This window comes from Frieseomelitta varia, unplaced genomic scaffold, assembly GCF_011392965.1.
Source record: "Frieseomelitta varia isolate USP_RPSP 00005682 unplaced genomic scaffold, Fvar_1.2 scaffold_67, whole genome shotgun sequence".
NCBI lineage: Eukaryota > Metazoa > Arthropoda > Insecta > Hymenoptera > Apidae > Frieseomelitta > Frieseomelitta varia.
Window position 1 is genome coordinate 329,980 of NW_025110445.1, and position 23,245 is coordinate 353,224.

Consider the following 23,245-nt stretch of genomic DNA (forward strand, 5'->3'; position numbering starts at 1 on the left):
AACAATCCGAGAGATACGGATCGACACAAATGAAAATACAGCCAGAGACACGAGCCCCCGGACGTTTCGACCGGGTGGATCCAGCGAACCACGAAGAAATCCTTTATTCTGTTTCCGAGAAGCGTGCCGATACACACATACACACAGACACACACACGCGGTTCACGATGGAGCCACCTACGATCCATAGGCCTAACGGTGCCAGCGGCAATTAATTTCGCTCGTCCACGTGGCACTCCCCATTCTAAAACCCGAAGTCTTCAATTACGTTCTCGGCTGTGCGAACCTGGCTCGGAAACCCGGTGGTGTTGGCGCGCGAGCATACGCTGATTCGCGATGGAAAAACAGAGACGGTGCACGCGCAGGCAGAGGATCGCGTATAGGGAGCGAAACACGCATCGTTGTACATACGTTGTGGCGTCTCGTGTAAAACGGATGTTCACCTCCCAGAGCGCATAATTTTTCGAGGGAACCGACGGAGAACGGTTAAGAAGGAAGCGGGAGGAGGAGGAGGAGAAGAAGAAGAAGAAGAAGAAGAAGAAGAGGAAGAAGAAGAAGAAGAAGGAGCTGCTAGGCGCAAGAAAGATCGTGAATGATCGCGAGTGAAAAAGAGCGAAAGAAAGAAACAGGAGACTACTGGTGAGAAGAACGCATTGGCGGGACGAGGAACACAAAGGGAAAAGAGAGGCGAGAAGAGAGGGAGAAGACTGGTGTCTGTCTGGTGGAGGAAGATGGTGGAGAGCAGCGTCGAAGAAGAGAGACGGGAGATGATTCGCGCTTCCATGAGAGCGGCCAGACTTCTGGTGGTCGGGTAGGTGTACCCAGGGGGCTATTAACCGTTCGCAAACAATGATCTAGAAGCGGAAGTGGCTGCGTTCTACTCTCCCCGCTCTACCAGACCGCTCTTATCAGAATTTCAGTCTAGGTTGGAGAACAACCCGAAGAAGAAGAAGCAGCAGCAGCAGCAGCAGCAGCAGCAGCAGAGAGAGAGATAGTTCTAGCCTCGGAGAGATAAGGGTAACCAAGAGGGAGTATGCTCTCTTTCGTTCGTGCGGCCTTCTAATTGAGGCGGCTTGTACGACGACGAGTCGCGCGCGTCCGCGATGCTACAATTCTCAGCTGGATGATGACGCGAATGCCACGATTACCTTGTTGTACAAGCGGCAGCCCGTCGATATTCAAAGCGATCGTTCATAACGTGTACTCGCTTCGTTGCTTTCCTCGACAACTTCAGTCTCGTAGTAATACGTGATATAGCTACTTGTTTAAAAATATTTCGCTGCTGATTTAAAATTGGAATTTTTGAATTATCGTAACTGTGAAATGTCGATTCGGCGAATGTTTGAATGATTAAACATTCGACAGGAATTGTCTGTCATTGAAGTTTCTTGATTAATTTCATAGTAAATTTTTCCACTTCGTTCTGTCTACATTCTATCGGTCTTAGTGACTGAAAAGAACTGAAAAGAAGAAACGTTTTGTTAATGAGTAACGAGTTAATGAGTCTCAAAGAAGCGGCGAAAATCAGAGCCGATCGAGATCAAACCGAACGAAGAATAACTACGCTGCAAACAATTAATCTCGTTAACTGAAATTGTATTTGAGCAAGTGCGCTGTAAGTTCGTTTTCAAGCTTGTTTCGCGCAATAGAGATCAAGCTTAAAGATGTTAGCATTTCATCGTACAGACGATCAAACGAAGTGACGAACTAATTCCTACAAACTAGCCCGGAGAGCAACTGCACACCGAGTAAAAGTGAGAAACCAGTTTCCTCCAATCAGCTAAGAAAACAATGTCCATGTTATACTTCTCGTCGTCGTCGTCGTCGTTGCTCGAACTTACGTGTTCCGAACCCCGTTGCCATTAAAATTACAGGCGTTCTAACACCGACGAGCACACTAAGTGAAATTTTACGCGGGATGGTTAATGTTAATTGTCGAGGGCGAGTAGACGCGCGAAAGACCCCGCGTGCAAAAGAGACAAATTATTTGCGGTGATATGGAGAAGCGAAATTACGAAGTTTAATGATGTTGCATCAAAGAACATAGTTGATGAGAAACCGCCGTGGTAAAAAGCGGCTTTAGCGGAGTCGCGAAACTCCGTGAAAATTGAAGCGACAGCCAGTGCCTGTTTGCGGGATCGTTGGCTTCTCCTTGCCGCAAGGTCGCGTTCAAACGCGTTCCCATCATCTGTCTCGGATGTCAGAATGGAGAAGTACCTGTTTCAGTTATCAACGAGAGCAGACCAGAGAAAGAGAGTGTAGGAAATCGCTGGCGCGCAAGCAACCATCGACGGTCTTCCTGCGTTTCATTTTCACAGAGAGTTAATTAGATCGGGCGTGCATTCGAACTGGCAATAAAAGTTACCATTGAGCGAAGAAAACAAAAAAAAAGAAAGAAAGAAAAGAGAAATAAGAAAGAAACGGACGACGACCATTCGGTGTGTTTTAATGAAATTACAGTCACGTTCGATTGAATTGGAGTGTAACTATAATGGGCAGCGTGGAAATATCAAGTGTCGATGTAATTTAGTTGGATAATTTGTATTCATTTTGGTGCGTTTATTTTCAGACAAAAAAGTGTAAGATCTTTGAAGAGCATCGTTTCGAATTCCGTCATTTTTAATTTGCATGTGTCTGAGATTCGACTTATATTGCCGTTGTCACGTACATACATCGTAAACGTACATGTCAACCGAAGTGTCCAAAAAGTGTACAGTGATCGTCGCGTTGATCACGTGGAAGCTCGCTTGTTCTATTTATCGTAAAGTGTGGTCGCTCGTAAAATATTAAATAAAACGAGAAATAAAATTTTTCTTCGCCTCGACGTAACTTGTCGTATCATCTTGTTGATTTTTTGCCTGTCGGTTTATCGATATCAGAGCAAAGTACACACTTGTCCCTGTTCATTCGTAATCGATTATCTCGAAAAAAGAATTTAATCTTTACTCTTTTCTTTTTATAATTTAAAATCATTACTTCGTCACGCTATGCGGAACAAACTTGAATGCTATCTATACTCGAAGGTGCTAGCTACGATCGAAAAGACACGTTCGAAGATAATTCGTTCGACCTTGTTACTTAATCTAAGTTATTTCCGATCGGCTTGAAATATTTTGACGAATAGAGCGAAACAAAACTTGCTGCACAGTAAAAGATATCATCGTATGTCAACAAGTCAAAGATAACGATTGAATAATTTTTAAATTATTTAATAATTTTTTGAAACAAGTCGAAGACAACGATTCCCATTCAGCTCTTCCCTCCTTTGTCAACTGCTCGATAAAAGAAACGATTCGATTGCCAATCGTAATTCGCCCGCGTCTTAATAAGAAGTTTCTTAGCTCCACAGTTTTTTTAATCGTTCACGGCCGAATGAGCACGGTCACTTCCTTCCGCAGCGCGCGCAGGATCCCGGCGAGGTGAAGGAGGCGCGTGAAATTCGCGGGAAGCGGCGAAGTAATATTATTCCGATTTTGCTCGGAGCTGAATCCTTGTAGTACGTATGTATGTATGTACGCATATGGCTGTACCGTTATAGCAGCGAGGCGGTTATAATCCTCTCAGCTGGCTCGTGACGCTCGATTCCAAGGGTAAAGGAGTATCTTTACATTTTATCGGGCATCTTTTCTTGGAAGCTGCGCGTCGCGGAAGACCGAGTTTCACAAACAAACGACGCGTTCATCAGAGCCCATTTGAAAAACTCATTCTTTCCGTATAAATTCAAGCCATCGTGCTCGAGTGGTACATCCAAGTGTCATTAACCCGTATTTCCTATGTTTGCATACATTTTGTCGCAAAGCGCAAGTAAATTACATTGATCTAGTTAAATATAATCCTCCTTGTCTAGTTCTTGTTTTGTACCTTCCTTTGCAATGTCTCTCTCATTAGAGAAAGCAAACTGCACGCTGGTGCGTTTAAAAGCAATTTATTTTGAAATTAATGTTCGATTAATTCACGCTTCCATCCGTTTCTAAATGCGCGTATTTCTAGAATTTATTCCAGTTGCGTAGAACGGCCGGTGTATGCCTCATGATATATTAACCTATTTGGAAAACGATTCAGTTACAACGGAATAATATAAAGAGAATTGTAGAGTACACATCGAGCTAATGTTCCTTAAACACCTGTTCTTTTCTCTTTTTTTTTTTTTTTCCTCCTTTGATTATGAAACGCGAGGAGGTACCCAGTATTAATTCCGATTAATACCGGGGGAATTATCGAACAATCTCCAAGTTCGATCGCTCGCAGGAATGCGAATGTGTACAGTGATTAGACTCGCGGCGTTAAGACAATTAATTGGCAGCATTCGTTACCTCATTAAAAACGAACGCTCGGAAGATACGGGGCGCCTTAATCGTACATTGGGATTCGCGGAATCAAATGCACGCATTCGCGCGCGCTCGTGTTCCCGCACGCTAATGTCTTCTATCGAATACAAACGCGTTCCTTTGTGTGTAAATTTCGTGCAAGACCACCGATGTCCTACACACAGCAGGACTTTATGAAAAAACGAAAGAATTCTTCCTCAGCATCTCCTTTCCCGACCATTCCGGCGTCTCCTCTCTCGGAGAACATTCAACACGTGGTTCGAGTTCCGAGCGAAATAATCCGGCAGAGAATAAAATAAGATATAGGTACGTTTCAGAAAACGTGATTCCCTATTGTTATTTAATTCAACAGAGCCTGCCTGTTTTCTCCTTCTCCTCCTCCGGCGAAGGAAATATTTTCTGCACTTTATGGAAACGAGTGATTGAACGTATGTAAATATTTTGTGAAAGAGGATAGCGTTCCCTTTCTCGTCGGGGGACAGTTCCCGCGACCCATTTCGAATTTACGCGTTGTCGCATTGTTGTTTAACTCCGTAACGGTAATGTTTAATTTCAGTAACTTGAAATGTAACTGCGGTTGAAAAGATTTTGCGTTTATCGTCTGCGTTTTGTCCGATTGCGAAACGATTTAAAAAGATAGCGCGAAGTCTCTCCTCGATATACTCAAATTTTTAAAAATGAAGACACAAAAAGAAAGTAAAAAGAGACAGAATCTTCTCCTACACTCAACGCATTTTTCATCGATCTCTGAATTTTTCTGTGTTTAAATTTCGCGAGACCAGTACTCCGAATTACGTTAATTAACATATCGACGTGTCGTCGGTGTTTCAGTAATGAATTCGATGTTAACTCGAGTCCAACGTAAATTAACAGACAAACTGATCAAAGAGCGATAAATACTGAATTAGAAGCCAACACCAGTTCGTCGACCGACTGACGAAAATGGCATTTTACGTTGCCGTGCGTCTAATTAACCGGCAACTTTTCATCGATCAGACGCGAAAACGAGTCGAAAGTGATCGCGTGTCTTCGGTTACGCACAACTGTGTAATTTACTGATACATCGTATATCTCATGAAAGTCAAAGCATCGTACCCTGGTTGACAAGCGTATATCGTCCGAGCTTTAATTGACACGTTAATTCCCTACCTGTGGATTCTAACTCTGATCACGAATGTTGCAAAAATCATGTAATTACCTTCACCGGGAAGTGACCGCGGCATGTAGCTGAACGATTTTAACGTGCGTTCGAGATCGATGAACGAGAGAAAAGTATTTCATTGGTCATAAATCAAAATCAAATGGTATGAAAATTAACGGCAACGTTCAATTCGAATTACCATTCCAAGGAGATTCATTACACAGGAAGATCAATTTTCAGAGATGAAACCTACGTGCCTGCGTGGATGATCAAATGTGAATTTAATTCGACGAATCTTCCTTCATTTTTGAAAGTAATTGTAACTATAAAAGTAAACTGTAACCGTCTCATGCGCTGCATCGTAAAATTTATCTTCTCCTCGGAGCATTGGCAATAAGAGAAAAAGCGAAACCTGCGGCATAAATTTTCTGCACTCGCTCGGTATCTTTCGGTTGTAAATAGTTTGAACAGAATGATTTGTACGCTGTCCTCTGCGCTCCGCCAGCCTCTAGATGGCAAACTTCCCCAACTTTCTTTCAAATTATCTTTATCGTTTCATTATCCTATAGCCGGTGAAACTCGTCTAAGCTCGCAGGCAAATGCCTTATCTCCGGAAACTAGTTCAATTACTCAACAGTGCCGAAAGAGGATCTCAGCAACATGATTGCAGATTATGTCACTGCTAAGTTTCTTGATGTTCCCTCGCGAGCAAAACTTCGCTGACGGATTACTAGCTCAAGGACGGCCGAACTGCGAGTAAGGTATCTATCTATCGTTTCGTTACTCGTCATCGGGAGAGGGGCGAGGAACGTTCTAGTTTATGCTTCCGTGACACCGCATTTTCATTTCAAAGCAACTGTAATTTGCCAGACGAAAGACAGAGATCACTATAAGTCCGTGTATCTGCTTCGTGTGATATTTGGAAAGTCAATTACCGTCGCACGCGCGAAACTAATTCTACGTATTCCCGTTCCAGGAGAATTTCGAAATGTCAAAAGTGCGATGATTTGAAAAGAATTTCCCACGAGGCAACGTGCAAGCGTGTTTCAGAAAGACAGGTTGCTCGAATTTTTCTGACATCCAGCCGAAACCTAACCGACGAGTGAAACTACATAAATACTCGATTTTAAAAATTATGGACTGTAATGTTAACATTACCGCAGTGGCTGTTAGAGTAAAAATAATCTTTCTCGAGGAGTTCTCAATTCTATCAATAAATATCCAGTCGAAAATACGATCACCCGCCATTTTAATTCACGCTTCGTTTCCCGCTGTCGACGCGCGAGAGCCGAATAAAAATTGTGAAAAAAAAAAAGAATTAATACCCGTTTAATATCTCGGACTCTATCGGACAAACGTCCAAATAAATTAACGGAGAAAACCAGTTGTATCATTTTCAATCGCGTCACTCTTGTTGGGAGGCCTGTGCCGTTTCTGAGGTCACCAGCGGGTTTACATCCGGTCAAGGACGATAAGATTGATTTCACCAGTCTTTACGAACTCTCTGCGAGGCCTCTCGTCGAAGGAAACTAGTCTTGTTCGCAATTTACACGGCTTGTTAGCCGCGGCGTTAATGTTACGTGGCGTTCGAGACTCCCCCCCTCCCCCTCCCCCCTCCCCCCTCCCGTCTGGATGCATCTTTTTTTTTCCACGTGAAAATAACATCGAGGTAATACTCGTTAATATTTTATCGATGCACTCTCGAATCGACTCGGTGTATCATTCGGATATTTTCACGACGAAGATTTATCTACGACGCATAATAGTTCTGGCGATAGGCTGGCCGTAATTTAGAGTTCAGATGATTCAGGGAACGAAGAAACTCGGAGGTCGTGAATAATGTTGAAATTTGCATCCAACGACCAACGAACTTTAAATAGCTTGAGATGACGTGAGAGTGAAAAATTTCGAGGATTTTGACGGCGATATTTTTGATTAAATTTGAAGATGAGGATATAAAGGCTTTAAATTTCAAAATTGCAGTGTAGAATATGTTATAGAAATTTGATCGGAAACTAAACTTACGTCAAACTATTAACAATCTCAGGGCTAATACCTCCATTCTAATGACAAAGTTCGTTAGTCAGTTATCTTGAAGCGATGCACCGATCCGTTATCCTTTCAGCGAACTGGAATTAGAACTGTTCTCGGGCTGAGGACGATCTTTCTCTTCGTTAAAGCTGAATTTCATCGAATTTTACGACGTTCTCGACATTGGTTGATGGTAACGTTGAGTTTCCCTTGTATCTTATAGCGGAGGAAATTCAGCCGCGACAATTAGTTTCGATCGACATTGCTCTGTTCACAGTCGGTTGAACAGACAAGTGGAGCGAGATTACTAGCAGCACATCGTATCTATCGGAAAGAATATTTCGAGTAGCAGAGATTCAGTGTCAACTGTCCGCGAGATCCGTAAATATCGGACATTGAAAACGGCTTTTAACGAACAGCACTTATCTCAAAGAACAAATAAAATGCACTCCCTCGTATCACGGTTCGGTTGATCATCGAATCAGAGCATGCGATTATCGCATCAAGTGTACAAATAATAACGATAAGATCGTTTCATTTCGCTATCGATACGCCTGCTGTTACATTGACTCGCATTGTTTCTCCCGTTCTTCGACACAGTTAAACACAAGTTACACGAAAATTACATCAGACCTATAAATCAGATTTCCACGCAAATTCACATTTCCTCTGTGGAAAGAACTTTTCTGCTTTGCTCTCTGGAAAGAGATTTAATTTCACCCACTGAACGTCGAGTATTTTTTATACTTTCGCACACAGTAACAAATGCACAAGTTAAAAGAATCCACAGCTAAGCGGAGAGACAAGAAACGCTCGGTTCCAAGGAGCGAGCAGATTGATCTTGCCCCTCGAGTTTAAAACGAGAGGAATTCCTTCCTGGTGCTTTACGATCATCTCGTTGGCGAGTCGCGAGGATCGCTTGCCACCGGGGAAGGAGCATCATTCGATAAGCACCGCGATGAGCGTTATCGATAACAGTTATCTCTGGAACGAACGGCGTACCAACGTCGGGAGAGAAAGAGCGTTCTCTCTTTGGTTTCCGCCCTCGCTCAATTAGCCACGCGGTCCGCGCTGGCGGAACAAGCCAGTTGAAATTCGCCGCACTTGTTTACCCTCTTTTCGTAAATTGAATTTTCCCATTCATTAAACGTCCGTCTCGGGGAAAGGGAAACATCATCGCTTTCACTTTGTTCAACAGCCAGATTACACTCGCTGTTCTCCGCTTCGTCTGACAGAAGCGACGCGCCGAAAAAACGAACGAAAACCAGGCTACGAACTGGACGAGAAATGATCGGCTACTGGAAGCTCGTCCGAAGTTTCAGCTTCGACGCGAGCTCGCGTAATCGCGAACAAGAAATATTGATAGCGACGATAAATCTGCGGGCGTGGTAATTATCATTGGCCGTCTCTTGAAACGATGACTCTGCGGATGAAGACGCGACTACGGCCATCCCATTCAACGGGATTTCGCTTTCTTTTCTCCTTCGTATTTAATTAACGACTGACTCAACGGCTGGCGTGTCACGTGCAGAAGAAGAGAGAGAGAGAGAGAGAGAGAGAGAGAGAGAGAGAGGGAGAGGGAGGTGAAATAATGTAGCTTCTACTCAAGGATGATAAGATTGATTCACCTATCCCTTAAACCTCTTGTAAAACCATTGAAGGGCTTTAAGTAATCAATATCGCGCGAAAACGAGGGGTACACGAGGCGCAAGGGTGGGTGGGGGAGGTGGGGTGGGAGAGGGTGAATCTCATTACCCTCTGCAGCTAAGGCCATTGTGCAGCTGAACTTCATTATCCGGACTAATTATTTCAAAGTTAGTCGAACAGTTCGCCACAATGTAATGGCGAAGGAAACGGTCTTAGTGCCGGAGAGGTTTGCAGCTAGACCAAAAAGGAACAAGAAGGAGAAAGACCGACTACGCAAGAGAGAACATAATATCGCTTGGTATAAGGCTCCTGCCTTTGTTACCATTCATTAAGGTAATTACAGGAACCGATTTTCTTGCAAATGCCTCCGCGCAACCGGAGAATTGAATATCGGTGTGTGTGGAAGATCGCCACTGCTGGATATCGAACCGCGTGCACCTCGAAAACGTTTACATACCCTGCTAAAGGCGCTCCGGTGCCATTCCCTGTGGCAACCTTGGCTGAGCACACTACGTGTGCCAATTAGACTCTCTATTTACGGATTAATTCGATTAGTTGCAGCGTTCGTCAAAGATCGTCCGTCAAAGTGACGCTGAAAGATCCGTTGCGTATATTTTGCGTCGACTCGTTTAAAAAATTATATTTTAGCGATCGTCTGAACGAAAGAAATAGAGTAGCGAAAGATCATCCGTCAAACTCGTATATCTATAGGTGTGTGCCAGAAAAACAAGCGAGCAGGCGTCCTTTAAAGATTCGAAACGAATCGCCAGCACCTTCCGACAAACTGTTGCAAAAATCCTTCTTGGTCGCCGGGTTCGCTACGCGAGTGCAGTCGGACAAATCGACCGATTCGATTGCCTGGTCGGCTGCAGCATTTTCTCTCGCAGCACGAGATGTCGTAACGAGCTAATAAGCTCGTTTGATGGAAAGTACAAGGGAAAAGAGCTGTCCGCGCGATGACGAGGATAACGTGATCTTGCACGTCGTGCACACGGCGTCGTGCACACGCGTTGCTGTTGCTCGCAGCGATCAATTATTCCATCGCGTCCGGCGTACCGGAGACGCGGCCGCGAGGGAAGAACCGAAAATTCTCTCCGAGTGGGCGAAATCATCCAGGTGGAAAATTGTTTTGCCGCCATTCACGATACCGTAGAGTGGATAGGTATAACCGTCGCGGATGGGACTTATCGATTTTATTGAGAATACAGCCGCGGTTCGTCGGGAATACGATCCGTGAGAGCGGCATGGGCGGGATAGATACCTCGTCCAGCAGTCGACCAGACGTGAAAAACGCGAAATGGAAAAATTTGAAGCGGGGCGAGACCAGGTTGACCCGTGGATCTCCAGTACCGACCCGGCGCGCACACCAGTAGTAGTAGAGTTTTTTGCGTTTAATTGAAAAAAAGAGGGCACAAACGGAGGCCAAGCCTCCTCTTGAAAGGATCCGATTTAGAATTTCTGCCCGGTGCTTCCCTCCGATACCCCAACATACCCTCCAATTGACAGGAATCGCTTGCATTTCGGTAGCCAAGCGATCTCGCCAGCGATCGCGACAGGGCGATTTATGAGGAGGTCCTCAACGTACGACAAACCGTCACGACAAACTCTCATGTGAATTTTCAATCCACGCTTCTTTGAACGTCGTGTGCGAGATAAATCTTTCCTCTTCTCTCTCTCTCTCTCTCTCTCTCTCTCTCTCTCTCTCTCTCTCTCTGTCTCTGTCTCTGTCTCTCTCTTTTCTTTTTTATTCACACTGCACCGAAGGAGATTCGATTCAGGATCTCCCTTTCCGCTCGAACGAAATTAAAAGGACATCGCCTATCCGTCTCGTCTGATTCTCGTCGAAAATCGGCGTGTGTGTGTCTTCGTCAATTCGCGCGCGATTGACTCCATCAATATCGCGATTCCACTCTAGATCGCGGCGGATAATGTTAACGCGAGCACGCGCGGTTAAAAGCAGAGTGAGCGGCGAATTTAAACGGCGAGAGTACTGTCATTCGTGAGAAATTACGTACCTTGGTCGAGTGTCGTTGACTGGGACGGTTGGCTGATGGAACCAGGGTAGATCGACGACAAGACGTGGCGGATCTCTCACGCAAGATAGACTGTCGTAGCACTCGATGGCTTTCTCTCTTTTACTCTTTCCTTATCTGTCTCCCTCTTCTTGCCACCTATGTCTCTCTATCTCTGTCTCTCTCTCTCTCTATCTATCTATCTCTCTCCCTCTCTTTCTCTCTCTCTCTCTCTCTCTCCCTCGCGTGCCCTTGGACTTGAGCCCCGTTCACGGCCACAACCAACACAGAAATGCTGGGATTGCAAGGCGTGCGGCCACTTTTCCTGCCGGTACCACCAGGTGGGGGGATGTGCCCGGTTGCTGTTGGCAGGTGGAATGCTCAACATCACCGCAACGTACTCACGAATTATTAGTGCGACGGGACGTTCTGCAAAGGGAGAAGGAGAAGAGGAGATGGTGGTGTGTTTGCCTGGACGGTTGGAGGGGGCCCGAAGGAACGGTGCCATGGAGGGGGATATGCGGAAAGGGAGGAAGGCCCCCGCGATTCGGACGAGTCCGACGTGTGATTTTCGAGTACGTTCACCGGTACTGCGCTTCCGCGGTTTCGCGGAACGAGCCTTTTGGCTTTGCCCCCTGGCCTTGCCCCCCTCCCCCTTCGCTTTTGAGGTCTTTGGACGCTAAATGTTCGTGGTTCCGCGCACGCCACGCTCGTGCCAGTCCTTCTTCCGTCTGGCCACCTTGGCGTTCGCAAATAATGAACGCTAATCATTCCTTCAATTATGTCCCTCGGCCGGTCGGCAGCCGAACTTCATCCCGTGGTTTTCCGCGGGCAAAAGGATAAAAGTCGTTTGACTGACTGGCTCGTCCGTCTTCAGACGTTGATGATCGTTCTGTACGATTCAATTTCCAGGGTGTAATTGTCAGTTAACATACTCGGTGGACAACATCTGGCGTAATGAGAATTAAGTTCCCTTCGTTCCGATTCAGCCTCGTGCTCGAGCGTTCGAAGAAATCACTGGCAATAATGTGAAAAGGAATTGTAACCTTAACGTGCAAGTATCAAGAAAATGTTTAAACAGTAGAGATACGAATAACGATATCTTGCTTGTTGAACATCAATTTGTCTTTCCTTTCTTATTTCTGTACACACCTGTTTCTCTGTCCTCTGTTATACGTTCTCGCCAAACAACGTTCCACGTTTCTTGCCGCTCGGTGTTGCACTTGAATTTAAAATTTACTTTCAACGCGTTTTCGTTGCCCGTTAGCTTCTCCAACGCTTTACGTAAATGGTTCGGTAGACTTTGGCATAAGTAATAGCGCGATAATACGGTACTCAAAGAGTATGACGAACGGTGCTCGTTATTCCTTTAATTACAGTTAACGCAGTGTACAGTTTTAGTATCCAACGTCACTGTTCTTTCCAAGAAAATTATATTTTTCACTGTGACTTTCGTTTTTTCTTTTTTTTTTCTTTCTTCTTTGCGCGTACGCTCGACAAACTCGAGCAGAGTTTGTGTTTCATTCATTAAAAGGTTCCATCAAATTTTACATTGTGAAACGTGTCATAAAATTATAATTCTACATTTTTACAATAGTTTGCGGATACTGAAATTTACATGCGCAGTTGTTACATCATACTTCCTTGTGTCTTGTAACATTCTCCTTCCCCCCCTCCCTCGTTTAACGTATTTTTCATTGCATTAGCTAAAATAGCAATTCATGGAGAGGATGTTCAGCGGATATGGCGAATATGGTCAAACCGACCATTCAATTGCCGTGTGAGTTTTGCTACGTGCGGTCGTGCAGTTATTATGCAATGGAACCACATCCTTGCAATTGATATGCAGCGCAACGTCTTTCTTTAAGTTTTTGCCGCGCTCATTCCAATTTCTGGATGCAACTGCTACGTGCGATGATCTCGGCTTTATTTCTCAATGAGTTTCACGAATCGCAAGAAAACATCTGACGTTTTTCTAGCTACTGCGACTTACATTTCATTAGCAAAAACGAGATATTGACGTTTGGATAGCGAAGGGTAATTCTATTGCCAACGTCTTTTTTTTTTATAAATTTCATCGATTACACCCGCAGGATCTTACACTGAAATGATCAACGTCTTGTTTTCATCATTGAAGATCGCAGAAAAATTCATTTTCATCATCCATCCCGTTATTATGTCGTATGTAATCGCACTCGTTCGAGTATTTTACCAAATCGTCATTATTTTCTTATTCGAGTTTCCACGTTTCCTGCTGTCCTCAGCTCGAGAGTAACACTATTTAACCGCGGACCATTGACCAGAAAATAACGAGGTGCATGCTTGTTACTGGAGTACAAAAAAAATTATATACTGCCTGTCAGCAGCGCGAGCCACCCTGAATTATTCCAAGAACGCGAAATTCCTTTAACCGCGGCGCAAGTTTATTTATAGCTGAAACTTATATATAGCTGAGTAGTTCGATCATTTACAATTAGTCGCACTAAAGTTTAATCGACGTGCCTCGACGGTTTATCGTTGTTTCACGGTGTGCTTTGTAGAACTAGCGGAGGCACACAGAGGCTGCCGATGATCTCTGATGATTGATTTGTTACAACGTAATACCTAATACGCTCTCGTGTAATCGTTCCAGTTTTCCCTGTCCTGTTGGACGAGCCGGGAAGTTGATCGTAACGAGCTTACAACTCCTTCGACATTGACTTCGTGTCTAGAATTACAGTATTTGCATTGATTCCCGATCGGCGACCTGTAAGACGTTGCTTGGAATGTCACGTATCGCGTTCGAACGAGGATCCCGGATAGAAAATTACGCGTTAAAAATCGTCGGACTTGGAAAACTGTGGTTGGGAACGCTTTAATGGATAGATTTGTATGCCGCTAAATACCAATGGCACGTTTTCTGTATACGCTGTATACGTGGCCATAAGGAGGTGGAAATTCATAAAATCCCGCTGAATACCATAAATATGTACGTATCACGCGTATCGTATTTCCGTAATTATCCTGTCTTCGTAAAAAAGATCCTAGCCACGCTCGCTTCCTCGTCCAGCTGTTCATTTTAATTTCGTTTTTCTGTATGTCGGTAATTGTTATAGTCCATCGGGTTGTTTGCAGGCTCGAACCCGAAAGGATGCGACAAGCATCGGGAGCGTGTGAATGTGCAAATGAACATGCTCTAAACGCTCTAAACGATCACCGAGACCTGGTCATTTTTCAATTTGTCACCGCGTCGAATTCGTGGCAATGAACAATCAATTGTTAATCGTTTGTTATGGTCATCGTCGTTTCAAACATATCATGATCTGTCTCAATCTGTTTCGCGAGGAAATTACGATGCAAAGGTAATCTTCAAATTATATTATTCTGGGCTACTTGATTTCATTTCATACTTGATAAATTCCATACGACTTGATTAAAAATTCAACCCAGAATCGTTATGCTCTGCAATAGTTTATACGTTAATATATTATATCACTAGAATTACCGGCACTGGATGTACAAAAAAATGTGCTCCGTAAGCGGATTGTACAAAAAAATTGTTTCAACGTAAAATGCCTTAATTAAAAAATCTGTTTTTACATATTTTATAATTGAAAATAAATAATTTCGTACGTTAAATGCTACTCTTTTTCCATTTATAACTTTTTTTTTTATGAAAGCGCGTTTTTCAAATGCTCGTTAAATAATAGCGTTAAATAGGAGCGGTAGTTCCAGCGATGTTCAACAAAGACAGAAAAATTATCTAATCTAAACTGTGCAAAGTCAACTGAAAATTCTCATCCAGAAATTTCTCAAGCAAAAACGAAACGAATCGTCTGTCAACGATTCCATCGCAATCAAACATTCTACAACGGCTTGCGACCATTTTTCACGCGCGAATTTCCTAAACGCTCAAGAGAGAAAGAGGAAAAGCTTCTAGCCATAAACACGCTGATGTACGACTCGGCTTTCTCGCTCCAATTCTATAATTATACGTCCCGATGCGATCTGGATGAGTCGTGGATGGTGTAACATACGCGGAATACGCCGGAATGAATCGCCGGTTGCTGGTAGCAGCAGCAGCAGCAGCAGCAGCAGCGGCGGCGGCGTCGCGTCCCGATATTATCGTCGGGTGAAATAATATCGTAAATGATTGCCGGCGTACGTGATCCCGTTCTTTAAGCCCCGGCGACTCTGCAGTAATAGTCGCGCCGCATTAGAATGTAGCAAAACGGATGTCGTAAATCTTGCGCGGCTACCACTCGCGGCCGCGCGCGCGTTTCAAGCGTTCAGGAAAACGTGAAGTGAACCTTGTCCGAGCAACATTTTCCGAAGCTTTTCGTCCGCTCGCTACCCGACATCGAAAAATTGTCATCGGTGCTCTCTTGGTCGTTTGCAAATTACGCTGGCTGCTGCTGTTATCAAAAGAGTTGATAATCTGGGAACTATCATCGACAGACGAGTGGAGCAACGAGATCGCGCGTCGAGACCATGTATAATACAGCGCGATAGTTTAGAAATTGTAGCGAACCGCGCGCGAGTTTAGTTCCGTTCGGTGGCTGGTTACGCATCGCGTCGTGGCCAACATTCTAACGGGCCTATTTCTATTGGTAGCTGGCCGCTTCTGGGCATCCGCGATTAATTTTATGGAGACTGACGTTGGCCGAATGCTTGGCGCGTGGGGTGAATTTGTTCTGCCGGACTTGTGAAGATCCTTGCAGCGTAACAAATTGTTAGAAACATTGTGTCTGTTTGGCAGATTTATTTGGAGAAGGGTGTTGCCACAAGTTGATACGATTTGACTGTTTTGATCATCATGGTTGAGTCTCAAGGGTCAAGGGAATTTAAGAACAATTTATTTTGGATTATTAGTGGTGCGTGTTGTTTATCGAAATAGAGAAAAATATGTTGGTTTAGTTGATTTAATCTCTATGGATTTGTATGACGTATAAGATTGAAAACAAAATAAAAGTTACAGTTTGTTTAAAATCCAAGAGATGTGTGTAGCATCTAATATCAGAATTATTTTATCAGTTTAAAAATTTTTAGGGTAATTCAAGTCATGAAGTGACGCGTCACAAATACGAATCTCTGTTCTGAAATGTAATTTTTCATTTAAGTTTAGGTTAGAAGAATTGAAGATGATCCTCGTATCTCGATAGACAAATAAATTCTAACGTACGCTCTCTCTGTTCGAAACGCGTGTGTCTTCACACACCCGCAATTAGAAATTTTTCACTATTCTCCGGGGAAAATCAACGACACAAAGAGATCCGTAATTTTATTAACGACGAAGGGAAAAAGTTGCGAGATTGATCGCAATAAATCAGAACGCGTTTAAACGTCGGTAAATTAAGACGACGGTGGTTAATATGCTAATTTTATTCAGGCTAGAGTAGACAGGTATTGGAAATTGTGTTAAACGGCTGATACTTCTATTAAAATTTCTTTTTCTTTCTCTCTCTCTCTCTCTCTCTCTCTCTCTCTCTTTCTCTTATTTTTCGAGATAACGAGTTCGTGTAACAGCGCGCGCTCAGCTTTGTCTACTAATTTAGAATCGGGCCGAACGGATCCTTACGCAACGCAATTATCCAAGATTGATTTAGCTGTATCCTGCGTAAGCAGGATCGGGTAATCAGAGACGCTGAAAAGATGTGAGATACGATACGAGATAGGTCGTCGTAGAATTAAATACATCCTATCCAACAACATGAAAGATCGCTTTCATCTTCATCAGATATATGCGGCGAATACGTATCTCTGTAATCGTTATCCCGCTCAATTAATGCTTTATCGATCGTAAAATCTGATTTTCGGTTTCTGAGGATCGATCGTTCCTTCCAGTGCTCGTCGGTGGCCACAGGTAAAATCCGTAATTTACTGTTGCAAAATCATAGCAATGCATGTGGGCTGGCGCGTTATTGGATATTTCCTTATTGCACCGACTTTTCCTGCACCCACGTTCAAGAGTAATGGCTGCCACGTTTCGCTCAGGAAACATCTCAAGCATATTTTATCAGAATATTCATACACTGCTTCACGGAAACTGTTTACGAGAAGTCATTATGGAGATCGTAACGAGAGAGTCGACTTTTTCTTGTCTTTTGCTTTTGTTTTCTTTTGTTCGAACTGCCTCAAACTGATCGTTTTCTTGGTTTTCAAGATCTTTGAATTTCATGGTTGTTTGTTAACCAGGCAACGATTCACGTCTTTAGTTTTCGAGGGACCAACATTATATATGTTCAAGATACTCTACTAAAAACAAAGTCACGAAAGCATCTATCCAATTAATCACATTTGTTTGTGTCTTCTTATTCATAATTTGCAGTCGTCTCGTTAGAATCATTCGCTGTGTTAATCGAATCAAATAAAAAAACAGATCGTAGACAGTCAGCTCGATTAAAATTCGAAGATATTCGATTCCTTTACTTTCGCGGATGAAACAGACTCTGGTGAGTTAACTCGATGAAAATTCAAAAATATTTCTACTCCTTTACTTTCACAAAAATTTGTTTATCTCTATAAGTCTGTCGACGAAAGAACTACTAGCGAGGGAATTTTGTAGGCACGTTGTTTGTTGTTGGAATTTCCGTCGCGGGCAACAGAGTAGCACATTTTTAAAATTTACACCGGAACGTCTTCGCAGGCGGGCTGTAATACAAAGTCAACAGAGGGAAACAAAGAAATTGCCAGCGTATCTTTGTAAATTTACTGTCGCACGTTACGAATAGTGCAGTAAAGACGAAACTAAAGTATCATAATTCTTCTGATAAAACGGAAACAAATGTTACAGCACTTTCCACGAAGCTGTGAACATTTTCTGAGGGACAAGTTGCTTCTTCTTATGGAGTGTTAGAAGTTACTTCCAAGGTGCGCTAATTCTCACTCCAAGTCCAATGTCGTTAATTCCTCGATTTATTTTGAAGTAGAAAAGAAACGTTTATCTCGATTCATTTAACACCGGATATAACTTGAAATATAAAATATAATGTAAAATGTACGAAATAAATACAATAAGAAAAGAGAGCTTTCATTCGTATATATTGCTAGAATTTACTATTCATTTGAGATCCTCGTTGTCGGTGTCGCTATTGGGAAAAAAGTTACGAGTTAGTCGTTTTCCATCGTTCTGAGCGTCAGAAGTTCCGGTATTTCTAGCGTTAAATAAATTCAAGTGTAATGAAACAGGTTTAGTATTCCGAGCACGATTCAAAGCTCTTAAGGACTTAACAATCACTGCATATCAAATCACTGGGTAATCCTTTCTCGACAGGGTTAATATATTTGTCGGAATTCCTGGGGGGCTGTGGAGTATAGATTGCTCATTCGCTGGGATCGTGTATGACAAGTAGCTGCAATCGGTATCGAAGCGCGCACACGCGTGTGCGTGGATAATCTAAATAAATATCGTGATGTGACAGATACGCGCGCCGCCGCATCAGTGATTTTATTTGACGACTAGGGAAATGGAGAATGCGTATATAAATGTTAAATGCGTTCGGATTGGAAACGATTATAAATCCCATTCTATTTGTTTGGCTAATAAAACTCGTTTGTCTCTGTTACTCTGAATCGAATGCTCGTGGCGTCTGTAAGAAATTTTTCAAAGGACAGCAAATACAGAACGCGACAGTGCGAAAGCATCGAGAAATAGTATAGTCTGGTATGACGTTTAGAGAAAAATTTATCTCGCGTTTAATCAATTGAATTCCATAACAATTCAATTGATTAATACTCGTTTAAAGAAAAAAATTGATTTAACGAAAATTTAAAACGCTATTCGTCGATGTATCCGCCACGATTTGTATTTTAGGATCCATTGTATTTCATCTAGGAATAAATGACTTTCTCGGGACATTTTTTCACAAATCGCCAATTGAAAAGTTATTTCTGCAGCTCGTTGCATTCTCACACACCCTTCAATATTTCCATTTCACGTATCGGCTATTTAAATCTAATTTCATGGTAGAACAATATTGTTATTTATCAGCATGACACAATCACTTATTTTAGTTCTAATTGCATCCTATTAAAAATAATGAACTGTACAATACATCAATCTATATTTCATTTTCGTAACAATTTTTCTAGTCGTGTAAAAGTACCATTAAATGGCACAAGGTTTACTATGCCTTGGGCCTAATTAATACTAGAATAACAATCAGTGCAATCCAACGAATCGAAGACGAAACGAAGCTTTCCCACCGAAGCTTTCCCACAGAAGCTTTCTCCTTTGGAGAAGCGGGCGTGATTCAGAAAAAGAGAAAGTCTACAGATTATGTGTTGAAACTGCGTGCAACATTTCCACATTGTTCACGATGAGACCCGCGATGACGTTTAATAGGACATGTATGTGTGTAGTGTAGATTGATAGCGCGAGCGATTGGCGAATCGACGCTGCAACCCGACGAATAGCGGTGACTATAATCGCATAAACCCGGGGCTGGTTAGAACGCGTAAATGTGTATGAACGCCGTTGTTAAAGGCCCCCGTACGGTAACAAATGTGCGTACAGTTTAACGACCGGACGACTCATTCTGAAACCAACTAGAAGGGACGTTCAGCAATTTGCAACGCGACCTGTCGGAGATAAATGTTGCACATTGTTACCCAGCTCGAGTGTTAGCGGCAAAAAGCCAACGGTGGCTGTCGCTGCTTGGAATCCTATAAGCAATCGATTGCAACTTGCTGACAGTTCGTTACGCACTTTGATCTGATCGCAGCGCGAATCTGTAATCACATTTTCATGGACAAAGCGAGTGGGGCTCGATCGGTGACGGCCGCTTGCATTTATAATCGTGATTCGTTTCTTGCCGATCCGGATTCACTTCCTGTTTGTTCTGCTGTTTATCCAATGGCCGATTGTCCAATTCGGGCTCGCGAATGAAAAGCAAAATTCTCTACTTCGAAATCTCTCGCGTTTCTGGATGTTTTGAAGTTAAACCATGTCGCGGATTAATGTGTTCTTAAATTGAACGAAGAAAAATAAGAGGACAATGAAACTTCAGTTTTCTTTTTCTTCTTCTTTTTTTTTTTCTTTTCTTAATTTCGAAACATTACGTGGGATGTTTCAATTAAGAAGAGGAAGAAAGGTGCGGAGTGAGGTGCCACAGTTTTTTCTCTCAGTCTGTTGAGAATAAATTTGCATTGAATAAGGGCGACATTTCATTTGTAATATTTGTACAGTTGAGTAACAGGTCTGGTTAATGTTTCTTTCACGAAGTGAAATCTGTTTAAAACACTATTGCGATTAATTCACTTTTACTCGCAACATCTCGTCCATCTTACAAACTGAAAATTCAATGATAACGAAACGCGTAATTTGTTCAATTTTTTTTTTTTCCTTTGTGCTTCATTATATCGGAGGCTAATTATCGATAATCTATTCATTACCCCATATTTTAAAGCACTGATTTATGATTGTCGTGCCGTCGGGGGAAAAAAAGGAAACTGGAAAAGGGATTTCCATTTTATCCTTTTCCCGGCTGGCAGCACCCTACTTTTCATGTAAAAGACCTCGGTAAATCTTACATACGAGACAACATTTTGCTCCTATGTTTAATAATTTCCAGCGAGAACACCATACAACGCTCTGGATAGAACCGCTTTGCACGTCATTGCGCGTTTCACCCTGGATAATATAAAAATTTCATGAAAAAGCGCTATGCAAATGCCGCGACGTAACATTAAATCAAGTAACCGAGATGTTTCGCAAAAAAAAATCGGCTAAATTATACGCGTAGAAATTAAAAAAAGGTTCGAATATTCCCAGCTCGCTTGTACTTAACCTGTTCCTAGTTATTATTGAATAACTTTACCTGCTCCTTTTTTTTTTTTTTGCATCTTTCGAGTACACAGGGATTATCGCTCTTGAAAGAGAGATGTCACACTCCTCGAAATTGTAGATCATCAAAACGATTACTGCATCTTAAACATTCTTTTCATCATAAACATTTTAACGAACAACAGACTTTTCTCGAAAGGTTTGCTCGTAAAAATTATTTCGATACGATTGTTTGTACGTTTGTATCCACCAGTCTGGGAATCTTGAGTAATTTTCTTTGCAAACAAAAGTAAAAATCGCAAAATTAAAATACGTCGTTACCATATTTCTTTTAATTATAGTTATCAATGATGTACATACATGAGAAATAATACCATATATACTATCCTTCAAGTATGATTACATTTTGATGCACAATTGAAATTTACGCGTGGAGATAAAGGAACAGATTGTTTAGATAGTATTATGCATCGCGTTTAGAATATATTAAACGATTAACGAAGCGGTGAATAAATTGCATGTTGATTGAACAAGCGTTTCACTGTTAATCAAAGAAAGAGCGATTGGAATGACGTTGAAATGCAACGTAAATGCCGGAACGAATCTAAATGAACTTCCATTTTTCCCATAAATGCTGTTTTCCACATTAATTAGAGGTACACGCGTGTAACAAATGTTTCATTAGCAAATCACGTGCCACGTCTAACCTCCCTCCCGTTTATTTCTCACGATTGGAAAATGCGAGTCGTACGGAAACCTTTCGAAGCTTCAATGTAATTCCATTCTGGTTCACGTATTTATAAAAAAAATTCAAATAATAAAAATGTGCAAAAATATAAACAATAATCGTATAATTTTGAAGAACGGAGCATGTAATTTTAAAAATATGGGCCACCGTGTTAAGAAATTGAAGATTTGGAAATGTGTTGTTTGTTTGAACATGATTTTTGCAGAATTTCATCGAACTGAAAGCTACATCGAACTTAAGAGGCTTACATCTATTATACCTATGTGATACGCTATTTTCATTTGTATTAAAACACCGTTCGCCGCTCCATAAAATGACATGAAAATCGGGAAATGAACAAAAGGAGCGTATTCTTGTGTTATTCGCACGCGTTTTACGTTGAAATCCGCAATTTAAATCTTCCGCTCAATTTTAATGAAGGAAGTAAGATATTCGTATGAATAAGCAAATCGAAAGAATGTATTACTCGATATTACTTACTGATGTTTTAGATTGCTTCGATACGGTACCGTTCGAATAACCAACGAGAAACTCGTGTGACTAACACTTTAACCTGTTAAAAAATTCAAAATCGTACGGGGGAAGGGGGGAAGCTTTTATTCAAACGGTGTATTGTAATACGAAACGGCGATATGCTAGTGTATTCGCGTAACTCCGACAGAATGTATCTCATAAATTCGTCTTTCCTGGTAATAAATATAATACCAGCTCGGCTAGCGAATAATACTCATCAAGGAGTATTATACAGTAATACCAATTATTCCGTTAACAAGTGGCAGCGTACGAACTCTCCTTTCAATATCACATTCGTTCCACGGAAGAAAATTTATTTATGAGCATACCGATGACAATAATTAATTACGTAATTAATTAATCACGACTGTCGTGACAGTCTATTTTCGTTCGCGATATGTTTGTAAGATCAATCGATTAAATATTAAAAATATTTGTATAACTTCGGTTTTTAAAGCGTCTTTCTGTTATATCTTCTTCGCAGAATAACGAAATTTATGAAAATACAGATGTTGTGTAGTGAAAGTCATAGAATTGGTAAAAATATATTGAGCAGTGATAATGTTCTTTCTCTTCTTCGAAATAACGGAGAACACTGTCTGAAATTCTTCTGCGTAGGAGATTAGGACATGGTCAGGTCAGACGCCGGCCAATAGTATTCTCTAATTTCGTTCCAAAGATCAGTTCTTTGTTGAAAGCATACGTGTTGGTTATTTATCATTGCTATCTCCATTTATATTCGTGAATAATTGATCGCGCGAAATATTTGAATGTGCTGGTAAAAATAATAAAAATGAGTTTTTTTAACTCTGTGTAGTTTAAAATAAATATAAATAAAGATTTATTGATTTAGGAATTAAGAAATATTGGAAAGTCCCAATATAATTTCTCACTGGACTCTCACGCTATTATATTACTCTCTATATAATTTCCTCTATACGATTCGCGACTCTCTCGATTTGTACGCTCTGACGTCTCCTGATCTCGCACACTCGCATACACAACCATACCCTAATATTTCAAGTCTTAAAATTTGGGCAAACCAGCCAAACAGTCCCAGGT

The 23,245-nt window shown here is 41.9% G+C and overlaps 2 protein-coding genes across 3 annotated transcripts in view; one reads left to right on the plus strand and one right to left on the minus strand.

Annotated features, from left to right (window-relative positions):
- LOC122535101 overlaps window positions 1-11,610 on the minus strand; it is a 246,490-nt gene extending 234,880 nt beyond the window's left edge. The window contains exon 1 of the mRNA XM_043666325.1: window positions 11,163-11,610. The gene's annotated coding sequence lies outside the window, so the exon portion shown is untranslated. The remainder of the gene's footprint in view (window positions 1-11,162) is intronic.
- The window catches only part of LOC122535103 (autophagy-related protein 16-1-like), a 230,500-nt gene that overhangs the window by 135,347 nt on the left and 71,908 nt on the right, over window positions 1-23,245 (plus strand). The gene's annotated exons all lie outside the window — the stretch shown is intronic.